Consider the following 12,773-nt stretch of genomic DNA (forward strand, 5'->3'; position numbering starts at 1 on the left):
CAGGGTCATGAATCTGGTTGCTAATGCAGGCAACCTCCATCTTTTCCAAAAATTCTTCCACATCTTCATCACTTCTTCCATGAAACTTCGGATAAGCGAAAACCATGGCTACCCAAGTTTCAATGCTTTGAGAACCCCTTTGAACACACGTGCAAGAACCCAAAACTTTTGACTACCCAATCCCCTGAAACTTCAATGGAGCTCAACTTTAGATAAGGACAAACACATGCACATCAAATGAGTTTTCATAGTTGATCATCGGAATTACAACAGGCAAAGGACATTCCAAGATCTCTCGTAATCTTCTTGGCCGGAACATAAAGACTATGCACTGCTGGAAAAAAATCTTCCTGGACACATGAACATTTATCTGGATTCTTTGAGTTAAATGAAATGGAGTGAATTGAAGGCCATTTTGATCATCCATTAAAGCCAACCATGAAACTCCCAAGAAGGCACACCTGACTTAACCTCTGATTTTGCCAAAATTTCATTTGCATAACAGCATAAATGGCTCAAAAGACCAAGAAACCAGCCATCATAACTTGGAAAAATTTTGACAGAGTTTCCCCAGAAGTAGAGCAGTAGGAACCCAAAATATAGACTATATATGTATGCATAAACTGCCAACAATAGAACTCGAGCATCAAGTAGGACTCACTAGTACATAGCCTATGGCGAGGTCACAAAAAGGGTGCTCCACCTACCTGTATCACCGAAAGGATCTCTACATTTGAGAATCCCCCAGCTCAATAAAAACCTCACGCTATCGACCCTCACACGAAGGCTAATGCAAATCGCGTATAATGAAGTCTCAGAAATGACTATCTTCCAGACCAAGTCTCATAAATGGCTGGGACTACCAAATACAACCAAGTATGGCTCCACAAATGCGTACAATGGCAGTTTCCACAAGTAACGTACAATCCAACAGACAATGCACTCAAATAGGCGCCAAGTGATGCATGCCCACAACAACTGCAAGTGACATCACTGCTAGTATATCACTGTACTCCAGCTACGTGTACCTGTGTGAATCACTTGTACCTGTACCTGTCCCTGTAACCTATAACCTGTAATCTACAACCTGCAACCTGTAACCTGTAATCCCCAATCTTAAAGCTTGAAGCTCGAAGTAGAAGGTACTCGAAGAAGATCCTTCGTCACTACAAGAGGCTATTCATATTAGCGACGCTCAATTTTTTTTTTCCCGGCGTCACTATGAGCGTCGCAAATTTACAAGTGAATTTGCGACGCTCATAGCGACGCTCATAGCGACTCCGGCTCTTGTAAATTTGCGACGCTCATAGCGACGCCGGTTGGGCTAAAAAAAATAACAGAGAGCGCCCAAAAACTCAGATCTCAGATCTGAGTTTTTCGGCGCCCTCAAGCAAGGAGCAGGTAACGCTTTGCCTCTCTCTCTCTCTCTCTCTCTCTCTCTCTCTCTCTCTCTTTCTTATCCACACACACACACACACACACACACACACACACACACACACACACGAGGAGAGGAAGGAGAGCCAGGTATGCTTCTTCCCTCTCCTCACTCTCATGTTCCCTTCCCCTCTTTCTCTCTCCCTCTCTCTTTCTCTCTCTCTCACACACACACACACACACACATAGTGTTTTTGAGAGAGAGAGAGAGAGAGAGAGAGAGTACAAACATAAACAAAAACGCACACACACATACATAAACAAAGAATGCACACACACATTGAGAGAGGAAAAGAGAGAGAGAGCATGCATAAACAGAAAACGCACACATTGAGAGAGGAAAAGAGAGAGAGAACATGCATAAACAAAAAACGCACACATTGAGAGAGGAAAAGAGAGAGAAAACATGCATAAACAAAAAAACGCACACATTGAGAGACAAAGAGAGAGAAACTAATTTAACGTCGTAGGAAACTAATTAAAATAAAAAGACCTAAAGATCTAGCCGACGAGGAGTTGAACTCAAGACCTATTATTCAAGAGGAAAATGGCATAACCAATCTATCATACTTGGCATGGGTGATAGAAAGGTTATACCATTTATCTCTTTTTATTGGCACACACATCCACACACACGCACACACACAAGAAGAAGAGAGTTATAATGTCGTAGGAAACTATTCTAAAAGACGTTAAAGATTAGGTTAGATGTAGACTTACGTTAAATTAGATTTAGGTTTATTTAAGTTAAATTAGATTAGATTTAGGTTTATTTTTAGTTAGATTTACGTTTATTTACGCTAGATTTAGATTTACGTTATATTAGATTAGATTTAGGTCTCCATAGACTGCGATGCCTGCATGAAGCGGGTGAAGAAAGCCCTCAATGGAATATAGGGTATTGCTGCCTTCACTCATGGTGGGCTCCGTCGATCCAAAAGTACTGGTGAAATGTCTTCAGAAGATAGGGAGGAAGGTGGATCTTCAGGGCGGCAAGAGTCACTACATCCCCGACAATGACCATCTAGACAACCTCTAGTCATTCAACAGCAACTTCAAAGTTAGTAACAAGAGCAAGAACGGTCCAAAGGGCCAATTACTGTCGTCAGATGTGGATGGAGATGAGGCAGCGTCACCGCAGGAAGTTAACTCTCACATCTTTAGTGATGAGAATGCCAACTCTTGCCGAGTTATGTAAATTATGTGTTAAATCAGTTTTAAGGTTCTTATAATCGCTGTTAGTTTAGTTCTTTGTTTTTAATATAACATAATTTACGTTAGATTTAGATTTATGTTATATTAGATTAGACTTATGTTTATTTAGGTTTACCCACACACACACACACACACAAGAAGAAGAGAGTTTTAACGTCGTAGGAAACTATCCCAAAAGACGTTAAAGATTAGGTTAGATGTAGACTTACGTTAAATTAGATTTAGGTTTATTTTTAGTTAGATTTACGCTTATTTACGTTAGATCGAGTCCACGTAAGAATTACTTACGGTTTAGGGTTTAGAATTAGACGAACAGTGAAAAGATCTACTGTGAAAAGATGTTAAGATGCTGTGAAGTGCTACAGCTAGAGAAGAGGCAAAGGGGTTTTGTCCACTACATGCAGTATCATGTAGACGTGGGTCTGTAGATTTCTTGTACCCACAAATATAGGTATTGACCAATAAAGATGAGATTATAACCCGGTGGTTCTGATCTCCGTGCACCTCTAGACCGAGGTGTGGGGGGATTGGACATGACTAGAGAATGTGATGTAGAGAGAGAGAGAGAGAGAGAGAGAGAGAGAGAGAGAGAGAGAGAGAGAGAGAGAGAGAGAGAGAGAGAGAGAGAGAGATAAGACGAAGAATGCCAATAGAATATTAAATTTGTTGTCCAGGTTATAAGATTTTTATCCTCATTATGAGTAGTGACGAGGATGTGGGACCGTCCAACCGAAACACCTATCTCTCAACAAGGGTCTTATGTCCTTGTAATCAATGCAAGCATGCTGTGCGATGGACAAGACGTGTTTCTTTGCAGCATGTTCGCGAATTTGACAAGTTCGATCCATCTATTATTGGTCGAGTTGTTGCCAATTATAACTCGTCGGACTCTGACGCTGGCCAAAAAGCAGCAATCTTGCAACCCAATAGACGTGTTTGCAGGCGCTTTGGTCAAGTAGCATATGTGAGGCCACAAGATGTAGCCTCTGACATTGGAGAGTGGCTAGATGGATTTGATCAAGCCCGGGACACGCTATGGCGAACCATAGATGATGAGCGCATATCTGGGATTGTCATGTGCAATCTTGGTGTTGAGAAGAAGATGACGGAAGATCTAGAGGCTAAAATCAACCGATTTTGCATGCTTCACAATCTAGTGATGCAAAAGTGGATTTCACAATATGAGGATGTAAAGCAAGAGCGACAGAGGACACGAATCGAGTGGAGACGGGGAAGACGACCACCGATGCACTATCCGACGGGTCTGGAGAGCCTACCAACATTCATGAGCTTAAGATGGTTGCACAACCAATTGAAAAGCGCACAACAATGCGGTGACGAAGTGACTGAGGAAGAGTGGGAGTACTCTCGGGGTTGCGCGACCAAGGTAAGTTTGCAATGTACGACTAGCTAGTGACTTTATTTCTAAACGTTTGAACGGCCACTCATAATCTTTGTTCGTTGTAGTATAAGTCATACACAGCAGCATGGTGTAAAGGTCGACATTTTAGGGTGGAACGGATCGACAAAAAGCGTTTTACTCAAGATTGTGGAATCATGGAAAAATTTGAACAGCCTAGTCGACGACGTTCCTCTGATGCAGATCCTGTGGTGGCGGAACTCACTTACTTCGGCACGCTACAAGAGATTTTGAGGATCGATTACAGAGGATTTTTTGTCGACTTGTTCGACGTGCAATGGTTCAAGATAATCAGGGAGGGTCGCAATGCTACTGTGCGTAGAGGAGAGTCTGGTTTTCTTGAGGTGGATTCTACTAAGAAATGAACTGACCTAAGAGACACTTTCGTACTACCCGAGCATTGTGAACAAGTAAGTATGTAAATAGTTAACATCTCCCTTTTACAAGTTATGTGCTTGAAAGCTCTCATGTAAGTTATGTGGCTCTGGTAGGTAATATTTCATCCTACAAAGTCTACATCAAACTGGTCGTACGTCATAGAGGTAGCCCCTCGTAGTGCAAGGACGTATGAAGGCTACCATGTGCCAATCACAACGGCATCAATGGAGGAGATCAGAGAAGATGCTCAATCAGAAGCCGCTACGGTGGTGCGAGACGAGCATCAAGATGCTACTACTCTATATGGGGTGCATGCAGAGGAGCTACAAAATGAAACAGAGGATATGTGTTTAAATGGAGAGCTCTATATAGATATAGGAAGTTATGCTGAGTTATGCGAGGATGAGAGAGAGATCTCTTAAAGCCACAAATATTGTATTTGAACAATTTTGCTCCGTGTTGTAAAAGCTCTGGCTCTCTAAGTACCTTCCATGGTGTATAACGCTCTTTTCTACTCGCGCTCACATCTTTTGATTGAAAATTCTGAGTTTTCGACTTGCCTCTTCTATCACTCAATTCATTGCGTCATTGTATTTATATGCGTCATTACGTCATTGTATTAAATGGTCTTTGCGTCATTGTCTACTCTATTCATTCAATATTAAGTTTAAATATTCGTGTGTTTAATGCAGGTATGGATAATGAGGAGTTTCTTTCTTCTTTGTCACCGCAGCAGAGACAGTGGTACGTGGAGCGTCATCGCTCTGGCGCATCATCACGCGTTCCTACTCCATCCGCATCTCCCTCTCTTTCCGAGCATTCGGCGCGCTCCGAAGCTTTGGTGTCGACGAGACGATCTTCACACTCGTCTAGACACCGGCGCTCTAGTGGTGGCGGTGGCGGTTGTTTTGGGGATTCCGCCGTCGATGCCTCCACACCGCCTCGTGTTCAACGAGGCTCTTTACCCTCCCCTTCTTTACCCGCCCCCACACCAGCCACATCATCGCCATCTACGCCAGGTTTTGCGCGGCTGACTGTTCCCTAGCAGCTACACTTCTCTACCTACTCCGCCAGGAGCCACCCCACTCGACACTCCTCGCTTCGGGGCCCAGACGCCGGTGGAGACACCTGACGTCCGTACCCCCATCGACACGCCGCTAGAGACCCCTGCCAGGACACCCAGGTTCACGCGTCACCGGCCAGAGGGCTTGCGTTACTCCGTTGACTTCAGCGGCAGCATCATCATGGATGATGACGGCAAGAAGGTGATCTCGCGCATGCGTGGTCTTTGCTCTCAGCTGTTTAGACACTACATACCAAACAAATGGAGTGAAGTACCAAGTGATTTAAAAGACAGAGTCATCATCATACTTCATGATGAGTTTTCCGTTCCAACATGGGATCAGCGCTTCAATGAAGACCTGATGAAGATTCGAATGCGCGAATAAACACAAGCGTTCTGAAGTGCAAAAAGCAATCAAGCATGGGTGGAACAGGCCAGATTGGCTGGCCAAAGAAGATTGGAAGAATGCGAAGAAAGAAGCGCGTGAGAATCCCGTCAAGTGGAAGCAACAAAAGGATGCAGCTAGAGCGCGAGTAGAGGCAAGGAGCTCGCACCACTTGGGGAGCAGTGGATGGGCATCATTTGAGGCCGATTTTGTAAGTGTTTTCGCATTGCTCTTTATGTTCGATAGTTTAGGGTTTATGAGTTTTTTAATTCTAACATAATGAAATCTTTGTATGTTTTGATAGTGGTCGATGACAGGATGTGATCCCACACCGTACGAGCGCGAGTACGCAGGCAGGAAGGGCTTAAACGCCCTGATGGACATTCTCAGTTCTCGCGGCGGCATGGTTAGTATTAGGGTTTACTCTTTTCTATTTTTTGTATTGTTTTATAAATGTCGTTATATGTTTACACTTACTGAAAGCTGTTTTATTGTCTTTTTTTGCAGAATCTGACAGATACGCCGCTTGGACGCGATGAGACGTCTGACTAGACGACGTCAGTTTAGCCGTAGCTAGATAGCAGTAGTTTAGGGTTGCTCATAGCTTATGTATCATGAGACAGATTTTATACGTCTTTTTGAACCATGTATATTATTACATTTGTCACCGCAGTTCATTTTGCCAATCAATTCTTTATGCCTATGATGTTGTACAATTGTCATTATTACATTTGCCAATCAATTCATTTTGCCTATGATGTGTACAATTGTCAATTTTACGCTTGTCAATTTTGCAAACAATGCGTCTTGTGGGTGACTATTTTGGGTCTATTATCTACCCTTGCACTTTTTTTAAAAAGTGAATCAAGTACAATATGGTTGATGGGTGGCAGGGCATTCAATGCCCTGTCACCAAAAAAAATTTCTCTTGGGCGTCGCTATAACCGTCTCTATTTATGGCTCTGTAGCGTCGCTATGAGCGTCGCTATAGACTTCTGTGTAAACGTCACTATAACCGTCGCTATGAGCGTCTCTATATAGCGACGCTTATAGCGAACTTATAGCGACGCATATAGCGACGCCTATAGCGACGCTCTCGTAGCGACGCTCTCGTAGCGACGCTATTAGCGACGGTTTTAGCGACGCCGGGGGTTATAAAAACCCAGTGTATTTCCATCGCTAACAGCGTCACAAGAGCACACGACCTCTTGTAGTGCGTGGGGGCACCAAAAGAATGTGAGCGGGATGAAAACACACACAGCGCCTCTATAACGACCCGACACACACTCTTGGGAAGATACACACACACACTATGGGGCACCACTCGGCTTAGACAACGCAGCTGGCCGAGACAGGGAACACACCTCTGGAGTGAGAGGAGAGAGACTATCCACTTGCACACTCCACACAGACACACACACACACACACACACCCAAAAAACTCAGCTCAAAAGAGGAGAATTTCTGATGTTTAGATACAATTGAGCTTGGGCCAACACCAATGGGGCAAATAGCTCACACAATATAGGTAAAATAAGCCAAATACAATCACAAACTAGAGCAGAAACTTTGCTCATAGGAGAAACTTACACAGAAAAACAGTAGGAAAAGAGTGAGGAATTTGGCAATGGATACATGTCTCCCCCCATCCTTGGTGGCTTATGACATTGCGGGCTGATGTGACCCAACTCTCCACAATTATAACATGTGGGCGTCTGCCTCCAAAACCTACCATTGCTTTGCCTAACACCATTCGTAGGCCTTTCTTCATCTCCTGACTGATTTGCAAACCTCCCTCGACCTCGATTATTTCCCACTTGACCTAGCATGTTTAGGCTGAGATTCTTCATCAAATCTACCATTTGACTCATGTGTTGCCTTAGCCCATCATCTTGCACTGTTGTAGTGACCACTGCTGGCATAACCTGAGTAGTAATAGGAACCACTGGTTCGTGATGAACCCCTGACATGCGACCTTGTAAAGACTCTATAGGATGAAATTCAGACCTCATGGGCAAAGACTCCACCCCTAACTGGCTCATTTTCCTCAGCTTCCACTCTTTGTTCCTTGCTACCTCTAGTGCATCTTCATATGTCCTAGGCTTCTTTAGCTCCACTCTCCGACGTATATTCTCCCAAAGACCAGCCAAGAACCTGTCCTTCTTCATCATGTCAGGCGGGGGTACATGTGGTGCTAAGGCCTTGCACATTCGCTCCCATGCCAATGAAAACTTACGTATGTACGCATCTAGTTGCTCACCTTCCTTTTGCACCAAAGCTTGTACTTCTTGCCACACTTTGTCAGGATCTTGTATCTTCACAAACTCCACTTCCAACCCATGTCGTAGATTGTCCCAACTCAACCTTACAGGTGGATCAGCCACACGCAACTCCTCTTCAAATGCTTTAGGCCAAACTTGTGCATCACTCTTCAAACAAATTTGGAGAAGACGTAACATCTACGCAGTGTCACGAATCTGGTTGCGAATGCAGGCAACCTCCATCTTTTCCAAAAATTCTTCCACATATTCATCACTTCTTCCATGAAACTCCGGATAAGAGAAAACCATGGCTACCCAAGTTTCAATGCTTTGAGAACCCCTTTGAACACACGTGCAAGCACCCAAAACTTTTGACTACCCAATCCCCTGAAACTTCAATGGAGCTCAACTTTAGATAAGGACAAACACATGCACATCAAATGAGTTTTCATAGTTGATCATCGGAATTACAACAGGCAAAGGACATTCCAAGATCTCTCGTAATCTTCTTGGCTCGAACATAAAGACTATGCGCTGCTGAAAAAAATCTTCCTGGACACATGAACATTTATCTGGATTCTTTGAGTTAAATGAAATGGAGTGAATTGAAGGCCATTTTGATCATCCATTAAAGCCAACCATACAAATCCCAAGAAGGCACATCTGACTTAACCTCTGATTTTGCCAAAATTTCAGCAGCATAACAACATAAATGGCTCAAAAGACCAAGAAACCAGCCATCATAACTTGGAAAAATTTTGACAGAGTTTCCCCAGAAGTAGAGCAGTAGGAACCCAAAATATAGACTATATATGTATGCATAAACTGCCAACAATAGAACTCGAGCATCAAGTAGGACTCACTAGTACATAGCCTATGGCGAGGTCACAAAAAGGGTGCTCTAGCTACCTGTATCACCGAAAGGATCTCTACATTTGAGAATCCCCAAGCTCAATAAAAACCTCACGCTATCGACCCTCACACGAAGGCTAATGCAAATCGCGTATAGTCAAGTGTCAGAAATGACTATCTTCCAGACCAAGTCTCATAAATGGCTGGGACTGCCAAATACTACCAAGTATGGCTCCACAAATGCGTACAATGGGAGTTTCCACAAGTAACGTACAATCTAGCAGACAATGCGCTCAAATAGGCGCCAAGTGATGCATACCCACAACAACTGCAAGTGACATCACTGCTAGTATATCACTGTACTCCAGCTACGTGTACCTGTGTGAATCACTTGTACCTGTACCTGTCCCTGTAACCTATACCCTGTAATCTGCAACCTGCAACCTGTAACCTGTAACCTGTAATCCCCAATCTCAAAGCTTGAAGCTCGAAGCAGAAGGTACTCGAAGAAGATCCTCCGTGGGGGCACCAAAAGAATATGAGCGGGATGAAAACACACACAACGCCTCTATAACGACCCGACACACACTCTTGGGAAGATACACACACACACACACACTATGGGGCACCACTCGGCTTAGACAACACACCTGGCCGAGAAGGGGAACACACCTCTGGAGTGAGAGGAGAGAGACTATCCACTTGCCCACTCCACACACACACACCCAAAAAAACTCAGCTGAAAAGAGGAGATTTTCTTATGTTTAGATACAATTGAGCTTGGGCCAACACCAATGGGGCAAATAGCTCACACAATATAGGTAAAATAAGCTAGATACAATCACAAACTAGAGTAGAAACTTCGCTCATAGGAGAAACTTACACAGAGAAACAGCAGGAAAAGAGTGAGGAATTTGGAAAAATGGATAGCGCCATCGTATCCGGAATGGCCCAAAACCCCAGCCTACAATGTCAAAGTGCTCAAATCCGACCTCGGATGAGCAGTTTACGGCCAAAATAGGCTCCAAAATGAGAAAAAACACACCTACGGCTGTTCCTCCTCTCTTCTCCACGTTTTTTCTTGTCTTCTCTCTGTTTGTTCAGTTCCCACACTTAGATTTATTAGTTGGGCACCCTTGGCCTTTTAGATGACCTCAAACGGACCCGGAACAGGCCAAAAACTGACCTCACAGTGCATAGCTGTCACCTTTTTACATCATCCGCACACCTGGCACTCAACTTTTTTCAATAATGCATCCCGCCACCATGTGAAGTGGCCCCAAAAAGTGGTCCTCATGATGACCTTTCTGCATAAGTATCACAAGAAAACACCCACGTTGTGTCTGTACTTCTCCGCGTGCAAGTATTGACCCCATTCGCCCTCCTAACACCACTAGATGTTATCTGACGCACCTGCTTACCTCATGTCATCGGCCCGCGGATAGCTTGCTCGAGAAGTTTTACGTGCTACCAACTCCTGCTTATTGTAGAAAAAACACAGTGGTACTAGTAATAGTGAAAATCGATGCACTATGTACATCCTGTCCTACCTGTACACATGTGGGCCCCACGTAACCACCTGGCTATGGAAATTGGGCAATCCTTTATTCGATGCACCATGCATGTGTATGTACATATGCGCAATCCCTTGCTCCAAAAAGCTCCTGAAAACGCCTATATACAGTGAAATGGTAGGGATAGCCATAGTGCTTGGGTGAATTTTGTAGGGTGAGGTAGCTTACTATGGCAATTATGGAAAGCCGAAAAACGGCTATTATTACCATGGGGATCTCTTATTTGTACGGTGTCTTCAATTTAAATTTTTTCATTCATAAATCACCATGGAATGGTGTCATAAAGAAGATCTATGAACAAATAAACATCTCAAATCATTGTGAGCCAATGTGAAATAGTATCATGGCATAATAAAGAAACTCCATAGAGCAATGATTCTTTCAGTCATAGCAAAGCATCATGGATTAACACCATGGTATTATGGTATAGCACCATGGTACACATTAACCAAGATCTGACAGAGACTAAGGGTCTGTACTTAAAGAACTTCTTAAAGAATTCAAGGATATATTTACCTTGACATATCATGATGTGAAGGGTGTTCCACCTTCCGTGGTGGTGGAAAACACGATCCCCATGAATAGCATGGCTAAACCAGTCCAGCAATGATCTTATCCAATGAATCCTAAGTATGCAAAGATTGTTCAAGAAGAGATTGAAAAGCTTGTGAAATGGGGATTCATATACCCTATTGAGCACTCAAAATGGGTGTCTCCAATAGTTATTGTGCCAAAAAATAATGGTAAACGCAGAGTGTGCGTGGATCTCAAAAAGGTCAATGCTACCACTAGGAGGAACCATTACCCCTTGCTATATTTAGAACATATGCTTGAAAGAGCTACAGGAAAGGAAGCTTATAGCTTTTTACATGGGTACTCTGGATACAATCAAATCACAATTGCACTAGAAGACCAAGCTAAAATGGCTTTTATAACCGAATTCAGAGTGCTCGCATTTTGTATTATAACTTTTGGGTTAACCACTACTCCTTCTACTTTCGAAAGATTAATAAACACTACTTTTAGAGATTATTTGAGGGAGTTTTGCAAAGTTTTCTTAGATGACCTTTGTGTTTATTCCTCTTGGAAAGAACATCTATCATGTTTATGCAAAAAGTATTTGAAAAGTGCAGGTTGTATTGCATCTTATTAAACCCTTTCAAATACCAATTTTGGGTTAAACATGCAGTCATTTTATGGCATATAGTGTCCAAAAATGGGATTTCCATAGATGAGAGCAAAATTAAAGCCATTGATGAATTTTCACCACCTACAAGCTATAAAGGAGTTCAAAGGTTCATGGGCTATGTTGGTTATTACCGACAATTTATTTTGAACTTTACCGAGATAGCACGTCCATTGTACAAACTTCTTATTGAGTTCTTTTGGATCGCGGACTGTGACCATGCTTATGAGTCATTGAAAAAGACCTTGACAAGTGCTCCCATTCGACGATAGTCCGATTCGAATGTAATTTTCCATGTGCATATTGATGCATCAAACTTTGCTATTGGGTTTGTTCTAGCTCAACCATGAGAACATAAATTGGACTACCCCATTAGCTTTGCAAGTCATCAATTAAATGATGATGAGAGAAACTACACCACTACAGAGAGGGAAGGTTTAGCTATGATTTATGTAGTGAAGATATTTTGCTACTACCTTCTTGCCAACAAGTTTGTTTTCTATGTTGATCATCAAGCATTGTTGTATCTAGTAAATAAACCTCGTTCGACGGGAAAACAATGGTTGTTAATTCTTCTTGAGTTTGATCTTACCGTACGTTGTGGTGAGACCTCGTAAAAGACACGTCATAGTGGATCATTTGTCTCACATGGTGAAGCCCCTACTGGAGTTGATGATGAATTGCCGGATACTTTCCTATTCCTACTCGAGACCATGCGTGAATGGAGTGAGAAGATTGTGAACTTTCTAGTTAATGGTTTTCCACCCAAAGAACTATGTAAGGATATAGCTCAAAAACTGTTAAAAAAATGTGAACGTTATTCTCTAGCTGCAAGAACTCTCTACAAGCTAGGGAAGGATGAAATTCTTAGACGTTGTGGTCGTGAGGATAAGTATTTATACATATTGCAAGAAGCCCACATGGCTATAGCCGGAGGACATTTTTCAGGGGAACTAACTGCTAAAAAGGTGCTGCAATCACGCTATTGGTGGCCTACCTTAT

This window comes from Adiantum capillus-veneris, chromosome 20 (assembly GCF_014529385.1).
Source record: "Adiantum capillus-veneris isolate H3 chromosome 20, ASM1452938v2, whole genome shotgun sequence".
In the NCBI taxonomy this organism is placed as follows: domain Eukaryota; kingdom Viridiplantae; phylum Streptophyta; class Polypodiopsida; order Polypodiales; family Pteridaceae; genus Adiantum; species Adiantum capillus-veneris.